The sequence below is a fragment of the Callithrix jacchus genome, chromosome 7 (assembly GCF_049354715.1).
Source record: "Callithrix jacchus isolate 240 chromosome 7, calJac240_pri, whole genome shotgun sequence".
NCBI classification, from domain to species: Eukaryota; Metazoa; Chordata; class Mammalia; order Primates; family Cebidae; genus Callithrix; species Callithrix jacchus.
The window spans coordinates 9,938,222-9,957,063 of NC_133508.1; the positions used below are offsets into that span (position 1 = coordinate 9,938,222).

The 18,842-nt window shown below is 43.6% G+C and overlaps 1 long non-coding RNA gene across 1 annotated transcript; it reads right to left on the reverse strand.

Annotated features, from left to right (window-relative positions):
• Positions 1-10,999: 10,999 nt before the first annotated feature.
• Positions 11,000-14,957, reverse strand: LOC118155251 (uncharacterized). The gene is made up of 3 exons (XR_004745478.2): positions 14,858-14,957; positions 13,039-13,213; positions 11,000-11,305 (listed from the first exon to the last, which is right to left on the reverse strand). It is a non-coding gene; the product is annotated as an uncharacterized LOC118155251 (long non-coding RNA).
• Positions 14,958-18,842: the final 3,885 nt, after the last annotated feature.

Genomic DNA, 18,842 nt, shown 5'->3' on the forward strand with positions numbered 1-18,842 from the left:
CTGCCCTTTGTGGAGCAGAGGCTCTGGGTCCAGGTCTACAAAACCGTGGCCACCTGTGAATTGGGAGCAAGGTATTGTAATAGGTAGTAATGGGAGTAATAAAAGAGTGTTGTTGTGTTACTTCAAAAGTGACATCATCATCTAGAGCACAGCTAGAATAACATTAAAATAACCAGCGAGGCAAATCCAGGCAGGTATGATGTTCAGAGCAGTAAAAACACACCACGAGTAGAGATTAAGACAAGGTTGAACCACGGGAGTCACATGCACTGTGGGTGCTGGGAAACGGCCTTTCCTCTCCTGGGAGGAGCTTCATGAAGGAGGGAAAACTCCAATTTCATTCTGCAAGTGCTCGTGGAGGTGCGTGAAAGGGGCTGAATTGAATGGAGAAAGCTGTGAGGAGGTCCCGGTCTCCACAGGAGCCTCCTGCTCCTCTGCTGGATGCCAGCAGGGCAAGTGGACCCACAGAGCAATTCGTTTCCAGCTTGTTGGTGTGTGTGTGGTGGGGGGGCGGGGGGGTGCTCAGCTACTGAAAAGCATGACAACAAATAGCGCCTTGAAGTGATGCTGAAAATCCCATTTGTGGACTTGCCATCCCTTTGTGCACAAGGATAGCAGAATTCCCAGCGGCCAAGATAGGAAACCTTTCATTTTAGCTTTTACCTTTGTTTTTTCTGGAGTAGTTCAGGATACAGAACACTAGAAAACCATGCATTGTGTTCCTTGTCTTTTTTTAAAGCTCACCAATAACAGAAGCATTTAATCCATTTAAAACACGGGGTCTAAGCCCCTTCCCGGCTAAGCAAAGCCACCTGTAAAGCTTGTTAACTTTGCATAATTATCTTGCTGCTCCCGTGGCCTGCAGGGATGGCCCACTCTTCCTGGCCGTGCCCCCGCCGTCACGTGGGCCAGGCTTTCTCATCCTGGAAGAGCCTCTGCAGCCCCCAGCTCTGGGAGGTCCTGCCCCTTCCCCTTCCCTCTGGCCTCCCTGCTGGGAGCTCCCTTAAACACAACACCCTGCACCTAACACATCCTATCTTGTCTGCACCAAGAGGCTGTCTTCTTTATCTTTCTGTTCTTCACACCTGGCACGCCTGTGCTGGAGACACACGCTAGGCACCCAGGTAAATACGACGTGGACAGGGCACCTCATGCTGAAACTTCATGCAAACTCCAGAATCTGTGGCTAACACTCTGGGAAGCACCGATCAGGACGCGTCTAGGAAAGCATGGGAAGTCATAAAAAGAGTATCGTTGCCTTATTGTATTAGACAAAGGTGATGTCATAGCCTACAGCACGTCTAGAATAACATTAAAATAATCAGCAAGGCAGAGGCAGGCAGGTATGATTTTAAGAGAGATTGAGAAAAAGTTAAACCATGGGAGAGTTAGATCCATCATGGGTGCCAGGAAATTGCCTGTCCTCTCCCTGAAAGAGCTTCATGAAGGAGGTTTAAAAAAATATGGAGCTTGAGCAGATACTTCATGGAGGCTAAAGATGCCCCACTTCTGCCTGAAAACACCAGCACAGAATTTGGAGATAGTGTTGGTCTGTGTCAGACTCCACTTTTGATTTTGTCTCCTGCTCAAAGTTGACTTTTCAAGCAGAAAGGAAACTTGGCAATCACGTAGCTCAAATCACTTTTCAGTTGGCCCAGAGGTTACCTTGTGTATTAGTGCATTTTCATACTGCTGTGGAGACATACCCAAGACTGTGTAACTTATAAGGAGAAACAGGTTTAATGGACTTATGGTTTCACGTACCTGGGAAGGCCTCACAATCATGGTGAAAGGCGAAAGGCACGTCTTACACAGCAGCAGACAAGAGAGAATGAGAGCCAAGGGAGAGAGGAAACCCCTCATAAAGCCATCAGGTCTCATGAGACTTACTCACTGTCATGAGAACAGCATGGGAAAGGCCCGCCCCCATGATTAAATTACCTCCCACCTGGTCCCTCCCATGACACGTGGAGATTATGGGAGCTACAATTTAAGATGAGATTAGGGTGGGGACACAGCCAAACCATATCAGATTTTCCTCTGTTATTTAGTAAGGAAAGTGGCCTTTTTTTTTTTTTTTTTGACAGAGATTTAGCTTTCGTTGCCTAAGCTGGAGTGCAATGGCACAATCTCAGCTTACTTCAGCCTCCATCTCCTGGGCTCAAGCAATTCTCTGCCTCAGCCTCCTGAATAGCTGGGACTACAGGCGTGTGCCACCACACCTGGCTAATTTTTGTTTTTTTGATAGAGACGAGGTTTCCCCATGTTGGCCAGTCTGGTCATGAACTCCTAACCTCAGGTGATCTGCCCGCTTCGGCCTCCCAAAGTGCTGGCGTTACAGGCATGAGCCACCTCACCTGGCCAGGAAACTGGCTTTCTAAATATGCATCTGGGGTCACTGCAGAACCGTAAAAGCTGCCATAGAGCTCAGACTGGAAGCTCATGTGCAGAAGGACTCATAGCTCACTCATGGTTGCTAAGGACTTCCTATAGGCTGGGAGGGTGCTTGATGTACTATCTTATGTAACTTTTCCAACAACCCTATGGAACGGGTGTTGTTATTCTACCCATTTTATATATGTGGAAACTGCAACTCAGAGGGGCTGAGCGACTTAACTTCTAACAGTAGGACTAGAGCTTCAGTGGGTGTTTATCCTTCTTAGTACTCCACCAGCCTCTATAGGGGGAACCACATGGTCCTGTGAGGACGTCCACCATCGCACCCGGGTGCACCTAAGGGCACTTGGTGGATCTCTCATCAATGTCGTCACACCAGGCAGCAACTTCAAAACACACCTAAGTCAGAGCAGAGAGGCTGCAGCATTTTCCGTTTCAGCACCTCTAGGAATCAGTATCCTCAGTGCAGTCAGGGAAGGTGGCTGGGGCAGAAGACAGACGGTCCCCATCAGAGCCTGCCTCGGCCATAGCATGGGAGGTAACCCTGGAGCTGTCACTGAGTCCTGCTTCCAAAACATGAGAACAGTTGAGAAGTATCTGCATGGGCCCTTTAAGAGCTCGCATCTTATTATTATTTTTTTTTATTCTTTTATTTTTGGCTTCCTGAGCATTGAGAAAAATGATTAAATTGGCTCTATTTTTTAATCTTGATTTTGAAAAAACAAAAAGCTAAACAGAGCCCAGAGCTGTCTGTGCCGAGTATTTACGGAAGGGGTCCCCAGGTGTGCGCTGCATGTGTCACATATGTGTGTGTCATGGAAAATACACTGTGCATCGTGTGAGGTGCACCATCCTCGGAAGGTCCAAGGACAGAAGAACGCAGGGTCCCCTGGGCTCCTCACTGACACCTGGGCTAGGAGGACGACCTTGAGGCGCTCACCATTTTGGGCCATTTTCCAGAAACATGCCCCAAAACTCCACAGCAGATGCTTTCTCGATTCCTCTTCTCGACAGCTCCCACTAACGCAGCAATCCCCGTCTGCGATCTTTCCATCATCAAACGAAAACATATGGCCGCCACTCTACCTGCTGCACTTCTGTGTAAAGGCCTCGTTTGCTGATGGCCGCGTTCGGATCTCCAGTTCTCAGCCCCACATGGTTTTTAAACATCGTAGCTACAGTATTTGTGCCTACATCATTTTCCTTGCTTGCCTTCTGTAATGTAATCCCACAGAGGTATTCTGCCCCTTCACAAACAAGAATGTAGCAGGAACATTTAGCTTTCTATTGATTGTGTGTCAGGCTGAGAAAATTAGAAGACACCCTCTCATTCTAAGAACAATTTTGTATATATAGGCAAGTATTTCAGGCAAGTCTATCTTTGGACCTGGTCCATGTCCGGGTTTGTTCCACTGCAGAATCTTAGTTGCAATCCATTTTCTCCATTCAGTTTGCAAGGAGATGACTCTGAAGTGATGCTGTTATTTCCCATGGCTTCTTGCATGGATTAATTTGTCTTCAGTCACTCACGTCAGTCCTCTCTGGCATTCACCTCTTCACTGCCCAGTTCTCAAAGCCTGGAAGCCCTCAGGCTTAGGCTGAGATAGAAGTGGCTTCCTGCCCTCTGTCTTCCGGCCCGTATAAAACTCACTGCCCCTGGCTGCCTCTGACCTATTCAAAATCCCTTCCAGTACTTTGGCTGGTCAAAAACCTGCTCATTAAGAGGAACTGCTTCTCACATTTAAAACTTGGCACTCAGTAGACCTGTTGTACGGAAGAACAGGGGCAACCCGGGCATCCGTATGCCCAACCAGCACCAGAGGTCACGAGCAACCTGCTGCCACAGCCCTGCACTTGCTTCCCATTGTAATGTAACCAAGACAGAACGGGCTCCAGCAACAGTTATCATCCTACGGTTCTGGGAGTCAGAGGCATGGAGTGGGTCTCATGGGCTGAAATGAGGATGCCAGCAAGGTGCATTTCCTCAGAAGTCTCCAGGGAGAATCTGTTTTTCACCTTTTCCAGTTTCTGGGCGCTGCCTTCCTTGGCTTATGACTCTGAAGAGGAGAAAAATTATACAGTTGATTTTCTCAACCCTCATAAGGTCTCAGTTGGAACACCTCTGTAGTAAAAGGCAGGTTAACAGGGAAAAAGAGGCGCAGGCATCTATTAAAGTGCACGCGGAGATGAGAGTAGAAAACACAAAGGACGGCCCAGAGGGCTGAAGCCTTGACACCAGCCTGAAGTTACAGGAAGCAGCCAGGCTTGGGGTGAGGTGAAACAGGCTATGGGAGGGCGGGAGGAGGAGAGGTGCGGCCAGCAAAGGTCGTAGGTGATGCAGACAGAACCTAGCAGGAAGCAGCAGCTCTTGGGAGGAACAGATGGTGTCCTGGGGTAGCGGTTCCTCTGTCAAACTGGTCAAGAATGTTAGACTTCCGCTCTCCTTTCCTGTGCGTTAATCCTTCCTAGATCTGGGGAAGGGGTGCCCCAGAGAGAGCCTGTGTCCATTCGGTGTCGGTCTCCGATGTAGGCAAAATACTTTCCCTACAGCTGCAGATCTCCCCACACAAGACAGTTTGTCAGAGCTGCTTTTGTTTCAGGCAGCCCTTCTGAATGGCTGTATCAAAATCTGCCCAAGAAGTCTAGTTTAGGGCAGAACATTCCGGGTTTCCCTTCACCCCATCCTTCCATCTGCAGAGCTAACAGCAATGCCCAGCCAGTCCCTCCTTTGCCGGCTTCTCTGTTTCTCTTTCACCTTCCTGCTACCATTTAAAGGACCGCTGTGATTACTTAGGGCTCGTTGGGGAAATCCAAGATAATCTCCCCATCTCAAGATCTTTAATTTAAACACAGCTGCAAGGTCTTTTTTGTCATAAAGCAACATATTAATAGGTTCCAGGGATTAGGGCATGTACAACTAAGGGGGGTGATTATTCAGCCAACCATAGTCTGTCCTCTGGTACCCGAAGAGTCAAAATGCATTCACCCACCTCAAGGTCCCCAAGTGTTTCCACCCAATACAGTGTCTACTCAAGTACAAAATCTCATCTGAGTCTCGTCAGTTCAAAAACCCCACCTCTCGTCATCTACACCAGGTGTGGGTGAGACACTGGGCATGACCCATCGCAGGTCAGAATGTCTCTCATCTGGAAGCCCGTGAGAGTCAAGGAACAAGTTGCATTGCCTTTCTCCCAGAATGCACTGATAAGACTAGCCTAGGTCTTCCCACTCAAAGAAAAAGCAGATGAGAAAGAATCAAAGGAGTCCTCACCCGTCCTAAGCAACTTCCCAGTCCAACCAGGCAAACTCCATTAGGCTTAAAGGCCTGAGAATAACGAGCCGTGGCTTGAGTCTCTGCCTCCGCCCAGCCCTCGGCTGTGCCCTCACAGGTGTCCTTCCTGTTTCCCGAAGGGCAGTGCGTGTGTGCAGCTGAGTAATTTCATCCACCTGTTTGCAGCCTGTGGCGTTTGGGGAGTCTGACAGTTTCCTTCACTTCATCCCTCTCTGTTCTGCTCATTTCAAGCTGGCAGTGTTTCTGCTGATAGAACATTCTCAAAAACCTTGTGGATCTCTTGCAAAGGCCACAGCCATTCACATCGGTAGGCCGTGAGGGCTCCACAGGTCTATCCCAGGTGACCCCATCTCTATTCCTGGGCTCTGCTGCAATGGCCGAGCACATTCGTGAGTCACATGTTCCATTTACCCAAAGAGCCCTCGGTACGAGCAAACACTTGGACCTTCGGATCTTTCCAGGGCAGTAACAAAAGGCTGTCCAGCCATACCGTGCCCTTGACTTTCTCTCCAGCACATGCTTTCCTGACAGTGAGTCTCCTAATCTTAGCAGGTTTTGGAATCTGGACATGCTGAAATTTTCCCAAGTCATCAAGCTTCCTTTTTGCTTAACAGTTATTCCCTGAGTATATTGTTCCTCTCACATTTTGCTAGAACCATTCAGAGGAGTACACACCTTTAACTCTGCTTGGAAATCTCTCAGCTGCCGATCCGAGTTCACCACTCACAGGTCCTGCTTTCCACAAAGCTGTAGGACACGATTCCTGAGCTTCCCGCTGCTGCGTAACGATCAACCTCTTTCCTCCAGTTTTTATTAACTTCTCATTTCCTTCTGAGATGTCACCGGTAGCATCTCCACCAACAGCTGACTCAGGATGACGCAGGCGTCCTGATGATGACACAGCCTCCTCCACGCTGCTCACTTCCCTCTGACCCCCGTGGGCAGGGCCTTTGACGTCTGGATTTCTACTTAGAGTCTCTTTGGGGCCATCTTGCCTTTTTGCCATGCTCCCAAAATTCTTCAGCCTTTGCACATTACCCAGTTCCAAAGCCACTCCCAAGTTTTTGTCTGTTTGTTACAACAGCTCCCCACTTCCAGGGGCCAAAAGCTGTATAGGTTTCCTAAAAGCTGCTGTGCTAAATCACCGAAATTATAGCTTAATACAAGATAAATTCACCCTTTTACTGTTTGGAAGGTAGAAAGCCTAGAATGCAGTTTACTGGGCTGGAATCAAGTGTTCTCAGGGCCACCTTCTTCCTGGAAACCTAGAGGGAATTCAGTTCTCTCACTTCTTCACCTTCCAGAAGCCACCTGCACTCCATGGCTCCTAGACCTTTCCTCCCACTTCCAGGTCTATTGCTCCAACCTCTGCTTCCCTCATCAGATCTCCTCTCTCTGACCCTGATCCTTCCACCTCCCTCTTAAATAAAAGGAAATGTTGCAGTTAAATTGGGCAGATCAGATAACCCAGAACAATCTCCACAACGCAAGAACCTGAATCACATCTGGAAGACCATCATGGCACGTGAGGCAACACGTTTGCAGGTTCTGGGATTAGGACATGGGCATCTTTAAGGGGCCATTCTTGCTTTTATTTTTTATTTGTATTTTTTATTTCAATAGATTTTTGGGTAGCTGGTGGTGTTGAGTTACACGAAGGAGTTCGTCAGTGGTGATTTGTGAGATTTTGGTTCACCCAGTGTGTAATCTCTTATCTCTTACCCGCTTCCCACCCTTTCTCCCAAGTCCCCGAAGTCCATTGTATCATTCTTACGTCTTTGCATCCTCATGGCTCAGCTTCCACTTATGAGTGAGAACACACAACGTTCGGTTTCCCATTCCTGAGTTACTTCACTTAGAATAATGGTCTCAGGTCTACCCAGGTTGCCGTGAATGCCATTATTTAATTCGTGTCTATGGCTGAGTAGTATTCCATGGGGTGTGTGTGTGTGTGTGTGTGTGTGTGTGTGTCACATTTTCTTTACCCACTTGTTAATTGATGGATAGCTGGGCTGGTTCCACATTTTTTGCAACAGCAAATTGTGCTGCTATAAACATGCGTGTGCAAGTATCTTTTTCGTAGAGTGACTTCTTTTCCTCTGGGTAGATGCCCGGTAGTGGGCTTGCTGGATCACATGGTAGTTCTGCTTTTAGTTCTTTAAGGAATTTCCACGCTGTTTTCTGCAGCAGCTGTACTAGTTTACATTCCCACCAGCAGTGTAGACGTGCTCCATGGGCCAGTCTTCTACTGACCACAATACTGTGCGCTATTGTCCCGATATCTCTATAGACAATAATGATAGGAGAGTGGAGCAACGAAGACTTTCAGATAATTAAAGTATGCTAAAGTCCTTGTGCTATTCCAGACAAGAAAAAAGAGACCAAGTTTGTACTCTGTTAGAAACAACATCTTGTTATAGAAAGATAAGCACTAACATTTAAAGATAGCTACTAAAAGATGGGAGATACCAAGTCAGTGGAGAAAAAGACAAGAATTTCTTTATGGAATAAAGGAAACTCTACCAAAATAACAAAGGGCAAGGAAAGAGGGAAAGAAAAGGCAAGATCACGAAGGATGTATGCAGTGGAACAGTAGAGAAAATTCTAAACCCATCAGGCACCAAGAAACATACACGTCTTAAACTCATGCAAGAAGAGCGGATGTCAGTTGGCTTCTCTTGCTGGTTGTGATGGTGCCAGTGGCCACGTGGTGGGATACTCTGTGGAGAGGCCCATGAGGCAAGGGGCTCAGGGTGTCCAACAGCTGAAGCTCCCATTAGCCCAGCAGGGTGAGTCCTGACAAGAAGCTCAGCGTGGGCCCTCCTGGGAGGACCTTGGGATGATCAGAGCTCTGCACGGGACGGAGGGTCCAAAGCTCCGGCCACACTGTGCACGGCTGCCTTACCCAAAACTGCTAGATTACAAATGTTGTCTGCTAAGTTTTAACTTCTTATTCTCAGGAAGGCTGCTCCTGAGAATTGTGAAAACATGTTTCTAACTCCACCTCCCTGCTCTGCAGAGCATGAAATTATACATCTTGTAGGACCCAGAAAGGCAGGACGCCTTTCAGCTGCCACCTCTCCGTTAGGGTCCAGCTCTTTGAGAGGAAGTTCTTTATGGTAACCTCCAAAGCCACACACAAATGTTTTAGGGTTTTTCCTAAGAAATGATGAATCAACTTTGGGAGGCCGAGGTGGGTGGATCACGAGGTCAAGAGATCGAGACCATCCTGGTCAACATGGTGAAACCCCGTCTCTACTAAAAATACAAAAAGTTAGCTGGGCATGGTGGTGCATGCCTGCAATCCCAGCTACTCAGGAGGCTGAGGCAGGAGAATTGCCTGAACTCAGGAGGTGGAGGTTGCAGTGAGCCGAGATCGCGCCATTGCATTCCAGCCTGGGTAACAAAAGCAAAACTCCATCTCAAAAAAAAAAAAAAAAGAAATGATAAATCAAAACCAAAGTACAGTGTGGTTTTATCACAGCTGCCCTGTGGAAATCGTCCCACCTCCTCCTTCCTCACCGGTCAAGTCAGTATTACCTGAGTCCTAATCAGGGACACTCAGAAACAGGCAAACCCCAGGGATAGAGTGCAGAGGATTTCCCTGAAGCTCACGGAGGCTAGAAAGCCTGAGAAAGCCTTTCTGCTCTGAGGTCAAGTTCCATCTCTCAAGATCTGAAGGCTGGTAAGGTGAAGCCTTCTGCAAAATAAAGACAGACAAGCATGTGCAGAGAACCCTTGATTTTAAAATTGCCCTTCTGGAGACCTGACACCATCCTAAAAGTGAACGCGTGCATTTCCAGACTTCAAGGAAAATGCTTATGAAACAGAAAATTAAGTGCCTACCTGTTCTAAATGAATGGTTTATTCAAACAAATTATATTGCATACTTTAGGTGAATTTGAAAGTTAGACCTCACATACGTCATATAATAATATTATATCTCTGTTCATATCTGAGGAAACAGATACAGAAACAGAAGTCTATTCATTAAAGCCAAACTGGAAATTCAGTTTTTTTTTTGAGACGGTGTCTTGCTCTGTCACGCAGGCTAGGGTGCAGTGGCATGATCTCTGCTCACTGCAACCTCCACCTCCTGGGTTCAGGTGATTCTCCTGCCTCAGTGTCCCAAGTAGCTGGACTGTAGGAGTCTGCCACTACACCTGGCTAACTTTTGTATTTTTAGTAGAGACAGGGTTTCACCATGTTGATCGCACTGGTTTTAAACTCCTGAATTCAAGCAATTCACCCTCCTTGGCCTCCCAAAGTGCTGGGATTGCAGGCATGAGCCACCATGCCCGACCCTGAAAATTCAATTTATAATTTAACCCATTATGGTAGTTAACAGAAATAAATTTTATTTGTGTCCAGAGAACCCGAAAAATTGCAAAGGATTTTCATATTTAGGGAAGGAGGCTATAAATGCAAGAAGAATTTGAGTTTGTCTATGCTACTGTTTGTTTATTTATTGATAGAGTCTTGCTCTGTCACCAGGCTGGAGTGCAGTGGTCCAGTCTCAGCTCACTGCACCTCCACCTCCCAGGTTCAAGTGATTCTTTTGCCTGAGCCTCCTGAGTAGTTGAGATTACAGGCATGCGCCACTACGCCTGGCTAATTTTTATATTTTTAGTAGAGATGGAGTTTAACTATGTTTGGCCAGGCTGGCCTGGAACTCCTGACCCCAGGTAATCCAACTGCCTCAGCCTCCCAAAAGGCTGGGATTACAGGCATGAGCTGCCACACCCGGTGATGCTACTGTATAGAAGAACCTACTTCTCCTCTTTGTAAGTCTTTACACGAATACTAGAATATACCCCGGCTAGCCTTCAGTCAGCTTCTGATGCAGGGCAAATGTGGGGAAAAGTCACAGCACAGGTTAGACTCCATCACACCCACAACAAGGTAAACTCGAACAGTGAAAACATGGGTGTACTAAAATAACCTTAGTGGACAGTCTCAGCCCTTGCAGGTAAACTGGAACAGATAAAGCGTGGGCGTACTAAAACAATCTTACAAATCATAGTGGACATTCTCAGCTCTAGCATACATGCCGAGAATTTTTTTTTGGAACACAAAATATTAGCAGAGGTAATTTTAAAGATTATGTGGTCTAATCCATTAATTTCAGATGAGAACTGAGACTTAGAAAGATTTAAAAGGTGTGTCTAAGTTACATCATGGCACGGTGAGAACTAGAGTTCAGTCCTCATTCCTCCCTGTACACTGTTTCTTTACCTAAGTGTACATACAGAAAGAAATATAGCTTCTAATAACTTGTTAGACTACAGGATTTTTCCAATGGTGCAGTCATCCAAGTTTAATGAATTGATATTGTCATATTTTTAAAACTCCTAAAAATATATGCACACACATAAACACATCTTGATAATTCCTATGCATTGTGTACCCAGTGCTTACACAGAGAAGGTGCATTCTCTGGAGTTCACCCTGGGTCAGAGCCTTCTCACCTCCCAGCACGGCCAGAAGCTTAAGCCTCAGTCTCCCAGCTTGAGTGCACAGGGCAGGAGATGGGGTTCCCAGGACCACTCAGCAGTGGGGTTCCGTCAGCTCTCAGGACAGCTGAGTCCAGGCTGCAGGTTCTTCAGCACAGGCCAACTGCAGAGTGACACACACATTCTCTACACATGCCATGACTGAGTATGTCTGTTCTGAATTAGAGAAAATTATTACAATTAGAGAAAAAGGCATTTTCACCATGTTGATCAGGCTGGTCTTAGACGCCTGACCTCAAGCAATCCACTCTCCTTGGCCTCCCAAAGTGCTGGGATTACAGGAATTTTCTCTAATTTTAATAATTTTAAGGAAATAATTTTCCTTTAAAAAAGATAAGTAAATAGACTAGTTTCAGACGAAAACAACTTCAAAGGCTATCAGAAAATTCATGGAATTTTAAAGAGAGACTCTCACTCAAAAACATTCTCTAAAGTTGCCTGAACTTAAAAGCATTATTTTTCTGGAAACATGTTGTGTTATGAAAATATTTGGGAGTAAACTTATGGTTTGTACCTACTGCATCATGGGCGTGAGCTCACTGACTCCTTCCAGCCATCTACAAGGGAGTCACCACTACTGGTAGCTTACTAGGCTTGAAGAGGGGAAGTGACTTGCTCAGAATAGCACAGTTAAAAATGGCTGAACCCAGATGCAACAGGAAGAATGTGGAAAGAAAGCAGCAAAGCTTCTCTAACATGTCTGCCCAGGGTTGGGATAAAATCAGATTGACTGATACTCCACGGAGCAAAACACAGCCCACCAGAGGTTACTGCCCCTGTAAGAATATGTGTTTTAACCGACTCTTCCTAAAACACTGGTGGCCAAAGAGCACTAAATAATAATTTGCCTATCATTACTCGGTCTCTCTAGGATTCAAAGAGGGGTGTAAAGTGAAATGACCTATAAGACACCTGAGCCTAAAACAGAATCTAATAGACTCAGCTTTGAAGCACTCGTCGGGAGGACGAGCAATGATGGGCCGCCGCCATGCAAAGCATGGTTCCTCTACCATCTGCGGTCCACTTGCACAAATACCCTCGGTGAAATGCTCATTTCTCTCCACCCACTTTTGAGTAGGATGAAATGGCACATTCCATTTTCAAAGTGGGCAGCTTGCACATACCAGCAGTTCCAGGAATTTGGAAAACTATAACATGGACCCACTATAACCTGCTAGCTGAATTTACTCGCCCGGGTAACCCAGCTTGATAAGGGCTTGAGAGCCACAGGAATTTTAAATGCCACTTCAAAGCCAATGAGGAGCAGAATCAGCACTGACTTCTGCTTATGATAATGGCATTTGAAAGTCTAAAAATTACAAGGTTGTTTACAGAGATGGACTTATAAAATAATTGTATCTAATGTCCCGTAAACATAAAAGAAAGTTGTTTTGTAGTAGATGATTGAAAGAAAAAATTTCCTTAAAAAGAAGTAAATAGACTAGTTTCAGATAAAAACGGCTTCAAAGGCTATCAGAAAATGCATGGAATTTTAAAGAGGGACTCTCACTCAAAAAAAAAATCTCTAAAATTGCCTAAACTTAAAAGCACTATTTTTCTTGAGACATCTAATTTAGATTGCATGCCAAACCCTGTAATAAACCTCCTGCAAAGAAATAATGATAGACCATAGGCATTATATATGTTCAGTGTTCACTGCATGTGAATACAATGATTGACCTTCCATCAACAGGCAAGAGGCATAACTCCATGGCAACCATGAAATAAAGGTCACAATAATATTTTCCAAGGCAATTTTTGGCCCTCAGCGGGGATTCACTATTATACTTGGAGGCCATGCCACCTCAGAGTCAATGGGTAATGATCAAATTTCACCTTGAGCAGGTTCTTTGTTTGCTCTCTAGTCAAAAGCAGCTTGCCCGTAAGTGGTGGCTCCCATTCTTGCAAGATGCGTTTTTTCATCTTGTAATCAACCATTCCCTGTAGTGAAGGTGTGGATGGAGTGTGAGAGGCTCCTGCTGGTCTTGAAGGTGTTTGACTTGCATTAACCCTAGAGGTAGTATTTAGAGAGATTCTTAAAAGCTTTGTTTCTGTGACCAGCAAAACCTGGGTTTGACACTAAGGTCGCCTGTTTCAGCCAGAGACTTAACCTGTCTTTTTGCCCCAACAAATTGGGAAGGACAGCACCGGCTCTTACAGTTGCCGTGAGCATGAAAGGTGATGATTGGATAGCACCCAGCCCAGTGCCTGAAACTCTACAAGCACCCAACAAGCATACCTCGTCCCTTGCTGCTGCACATCTACCTCATCTCAGCAGTGTGCCCGTGTCACTTTTTTGGTAAGAGTGAATAGACGATAGAAACCATTTTCAAATATGAAATACGAATGTATTATTCAAACAATTTCCCCTGGCTCATATAGCTTGAAACAGAAATTATTTCATAGGTTGTGAAGTTGAATGAGACTTATTTCTAAGTTTCTATGTAAAATAGGAATCAAAATTATTATTATATCACTGGTACATATACACAAAATATACAGGTGCATAAATGTTAATGTGTGCATATATGTTTATATATAAATCCAGTCATTTTAAAGATCTTGGGTAAATGACATTAACAAGCAAATACACTGAATAATAAATATATTACAGAAGCAAAACTGCAGTATCAAAAGATAGCACTCTCGCAAGTATGGAGTTTGCAATAAAAGGCTTTTTTGTAGGCTAACGTCGAGACATTCACAGGAGTTTAACTGAAGAATCTGCAAAATTTAGCAGTCATTCCAATCCCTTCTATGTTAAGGATTACCCTTAAATCAATATCTCATTTTCTCTCTAAAACTTATTGGAAAAGAAAAAAAAAAAGTCACAACAGAACCAGGATTGTTCCTCTAGCTAATGGTGTCACATGTAAAACGCTCAATCACAGAGTGACTTGAAAAGGCTCAAAGCAGAACTTCCAAATTTGGGCAGCCACTGCTTTCCCTGGAAACCGAAGGAAAGAGGCCCATCTCTAGTTGACAGTAAGTCTGAATTTTTATAAAACATTTTCTCTTTTAAAAATTCATAATATATTTTTCTTTTCTTTTTTCTTTTTGAGATAGAATTTCGCTCCTGTTGCCCAGGCTGGAGAGCATGACACGATCTCAGCTCACTGCAACCTCTACCTCTCGGGTTCAAGCAATTCTCCTCCTTCAGCCTCCTAGCCAGGATTACAGGTGCCAACCATCATTCCCGTCTAATTTTTGTATTTTTAGTAGAGACGGGGTTTCACCATGTTGGCCAGGCTGGTCTTGAATTCCTGACCTCGGGTGATCTGTCCACCTTGGTCTCGCAAAATGCTTCAATTTTGCATGAGTCACCGTGCCCGGCCAAAAATCCATAATGTATTTCAATCATGTCTTCTTTACCGTGAATCCTCCAAGACAAAACAACCGTATATATCATAAAATTTAGGTGATTTAGGTCTTTATTAAACAATCCTTCACTCTCTTCTCCCCTGAACAAGATGAGCCTCCTAAGGAATAAAGTCAGGACATTTTAAGAGTTTGGGCAAATTAATCATTTCACCTTCAATTTCGGAAAATAGGTGTTACGAAAGCAAAAGGAAATCTGATTTTCCAAGTGGTATGACACATCGGGAGAAACACAGCCTTCTAGGAAATACACACACTTGAAAGATGGATCACTCACCATTCTTAGGCACACAACAAGACACCGTGCGTGAACGCATGTGCGGGGCTGCTTTCTGTTGGTGGAGGCAGGTTGCTGTCCTTGCGAGCTAGCCAACAGCACTTGCATGCTAGCCTTCAAGGCCTAACCCTGGTTTCTGACATCACTTGGCAGGGTTGCTATGGGAACAGTGACTTTGTGTGTCCCTGAGGGAACAAAGGGAGGTTGCCGTTAGCGGACTTCAGAGCGGGCTTGGTGCCCTGTTGGTACAGGATGGCAGAACAGCATATTCAGTTATTGGCAAGGCAGAATTCCACTCATGCTTCAAGTATCTGCTTCCAGCAACATGCCGTTGAGTACACGGTATTGCCACAGCCTTGGGACAGGGGCCAGAGCAACATGGAGACTTTTCATGGCTGGGCCAGGATCGCCCGTCAAGACCAAGGGACAGGGTTTTAAACTGTGCCTTTTGTCTTCTGAATCCCAAGGGACAGCTGTTTCCAGGAAATTTCAGTTTCTGTTGTCATTTTTCTTTTTAATCTTGGGGTACATGTAAGAGTAATTTTAAAGTACAGATAGTCATCTGACTTTCTCAATTTAGCCTGAAACTAAAATTAGCTGAATTCAGGCGCATGGCTAATGGATACAAACCACCTTAGTGAAAAATCAGGGACAATGTGAGAAGCCTACTTAATAGATTTAATAATGACATATTACTTAATAATATTTAATAATAAGTTACAGCTATTACACCCAACAAGCTCCCTCATACAACTATATAACTGTTCATAGACAGAATATCTTCATTAGGACATTCCCTTTATCAATTTGACCTGAAAATATTTTGGCTTTATTATGCATAACTTTCATACTGTAAAGATACAAATCATAAGTATATTATTAATTTGGAAAAAAATAGCACACATAAAAATATTTAGATCAAGTAATAGAGCATCATTACCATTCCAGAACCTTCCTTTACACCCTTGCAATCATAGTCCTTCAAAAGGTAACCAGGCAAGGTACAGTGACTCATACCTATGATCCCAGCACTTCTGGACGCTGAGGTAGGAGGATTGCTTGAACCCAGGAGTTCACGACCCAGCCTGGGCAATGTGGCAAAACTCAACATCTACGAAAAAGTAATAACAATAAACAAACACAAAAATTAACTTGACATGGTGGTTTGCACCTCTAGTCCCAGCCACTGGGTAAGCTGATGTAGGAGGATCACTTGAGCCAGGGAGGCTGCAGTGAGCCAAGATTGAAGATGGTGCCACTGCACTCCAACCTGGGTAACAGAGTGAGACCCTACCTCAAAACAAAACAAAACAAAACAACATAATAGGTAGCCACTCTTCTGATGTCTGTCATTAAAACTTATTTTACTGTTTTTTTTTTTTTTACTTTATATAAATAGAACATGCGTAACAAAGAGTGTATACTGACTCGGCAATCTGTCTGAGGGGTGTGCATGTGTAGTTATTTCTCACTGCTGTCTCTATCCATTGGTATGAATATAAACATGATATAGCGTGATGCTATTCATGAACATTTGAGCTGTTTCCAGCTTGGGGCTATTTATGGGAAAAGCTACTCTAAACATTTTCAGCAATATCTTTCCTCTTGGTACTAGGCACTCTTCTCATGAGTACCTAATGTTTGTTCACCGGGTAAGCCTATATTCCTTTTAGTAGATACTGCAAATAGTTTCACAAAATACCCTTTCCAGGTAGATTAGGCTCCCACCAGAGTTAATGAGAGGTCATCTTTGTCAACACTTTGAATTGTCAGATTTTTTTTGAGCCATTTTGGCAGGTGTGCTATCTCATTTTCATTCATTCGCTGTCATTTAAATTTGTACTCAGACGATTCATGGTGCCCACCATTCAGAGACCTTATTTGGAAGATACGTACATAGTAACTTTTGAAGTGTTCAGCCCATTTTGCCTTCCATTGAATGTTCATTTTTTATTAGTTCACAGGAGTTCTTTATATATATTCTGTGTGTTACCCATTGTTGAATAGAGATGCCACAACTACTTCCTACACTGTGGTTTGCCTTTTCGTTCTCTTAATGGTATATTCTGTAACACAGAGTTCTAGTTTCAAGCATTAGTTTTCAGTCTTTTTTTTTTTTTCCTCTATGGTAAGTGCTCTGTGTCTGTGTTTACTGTTTTAGAAATCTTTGATCTCTCCAAGGCCTTCATGGTATTTTTTTTCAAAACAGCTTTTAGAAAAGTTTTTTTTTGTTGTTGATTTTTCTCATTTCAATCCAAAACACCTGGAATGATTTTTGTTTATTGTGTGAGGTAGGGATCAAAGGCTTTTTTAAAATATGGATATACAAGACAAACAATCCATACTTACAAGAAAGATCGTTTTCTGTCATTGCATAGCGAAGAGTTTGTGTCTTCTTCTTCTTCTTCTTTCTTTCCCCACAAATCATGTGAACATGTAAGGGTGGGTTTTCTTCTGCACGCTCTGTTCTGTGACACTGACCTATTTGTCTGTTCTACACCAGTGAGCACGACGCCATGTTCATTGCTACAGTAAAAGACCTCCAATCGTGTTTTATATTCTCAATTTGCCTTCATTATTTTTTATCCTTTTCATTTTTATATACATTTTAGGATCAGCTTTTCAATTTGTAAAATAGAATGGCTGAGATTATGAGGAGTGACACTGAATTTTTAAATCAATTTAGTAGAATAAACTTAATTACAATATTAATTCTGAGAATCCTTCAGTAAGGTATACTGTTTATTTTCTTAAGACTTTCTTAATATCTCTTGGTAATGTTTACAGTTTTCTGTGTAAAAGACCCTTGCATATATTATGTTTATTCCTACAAATTTTATTTTATCTGCTACTATAAATGTTTTCATTTCAAATAGAATTTTTAAGCAGTTCATTAAAGTATGTGGAAACACAATTGATTTGTCACTTTAGCCTTTCATTGGTAACGCTGTTAAATTCAATGACTTATTCTAAGAGTCGATCTCTATATCTGAATACATTTTCTATCTGCACTGTCATGCTCTCTATGCAAAATGACAGTTTCATTTTGTCTTTCCAATTCTCATGCCTTTTCCTTTGTTTGCCTTGTTCCAGTGAAGAGACCGTCCTGTATCCTGTTGTGTACCAATTGTAGTAGACACTGTGGTCTTTCCATCAACAAAGTAAGTTTTTGAAGTTTTATTGTCAAGTGCGATCACCTCTGTGGGGTTTTCTTGGGATATCCTTTATTAGATAAATGAAACCTCCCTCTGTAGTTTGCTACCAATTTTATTTTGAATGCGCGTTGAAAATAAGTGCTCATTTTGTATCTACCGAGATGCTCCTGTGACTTTTAATGGTAATATAATAAATCACATTGAATTTTAAATCTTAGCACACATTTCTAGAATAAGCCCAATGGGGTTGTTGTGTATAATTCTTTTTATATGCCACAGATTTATCTAATATTTTTGCCTGAGAATTTTGTATCTCTGCTTATGAGAATACTCTGCCTGTAGTTTTCCTATCTTACAATGTCTTTGTTAAGCTTTGTTATTCAGATGGCGCTGGCCTCAGGCAGAGAGTCTAGAGCGTTCCTGCTTTTGCCATTTTCTGGTTGAGTTCGTGTACGGTTAGTGACAGTTCCTCTTCAGTGTTTTTAGTGATTGAATGATGCAGTCCTCTGGATTTTTCCTGTTGAGAATGTTTTAAATTACAGGTTCAATTCCATTGCTAAAAGTGGAATTATAAAGATTTTGTACGTCTTGTTTTCGTTGTGGAAAATGGTATTTCTGAGGAATCTGCTCATGTCATCTAGGATTTCAGGTTTTTACTTGCAGAACATTGGTCATAATACTCTCTGCTTCCTAACCAGTGAACACGCAAATACGTTCCTTTAGCTGGAGAATGGAGTCTGGCAGAGGTGACTGAATTGAAGGTCCAGTCATGCTAATATCTCATATGTTCCTTTAGCTGGAGAATGGAGTCTGGCAGAGGTAACTGAATT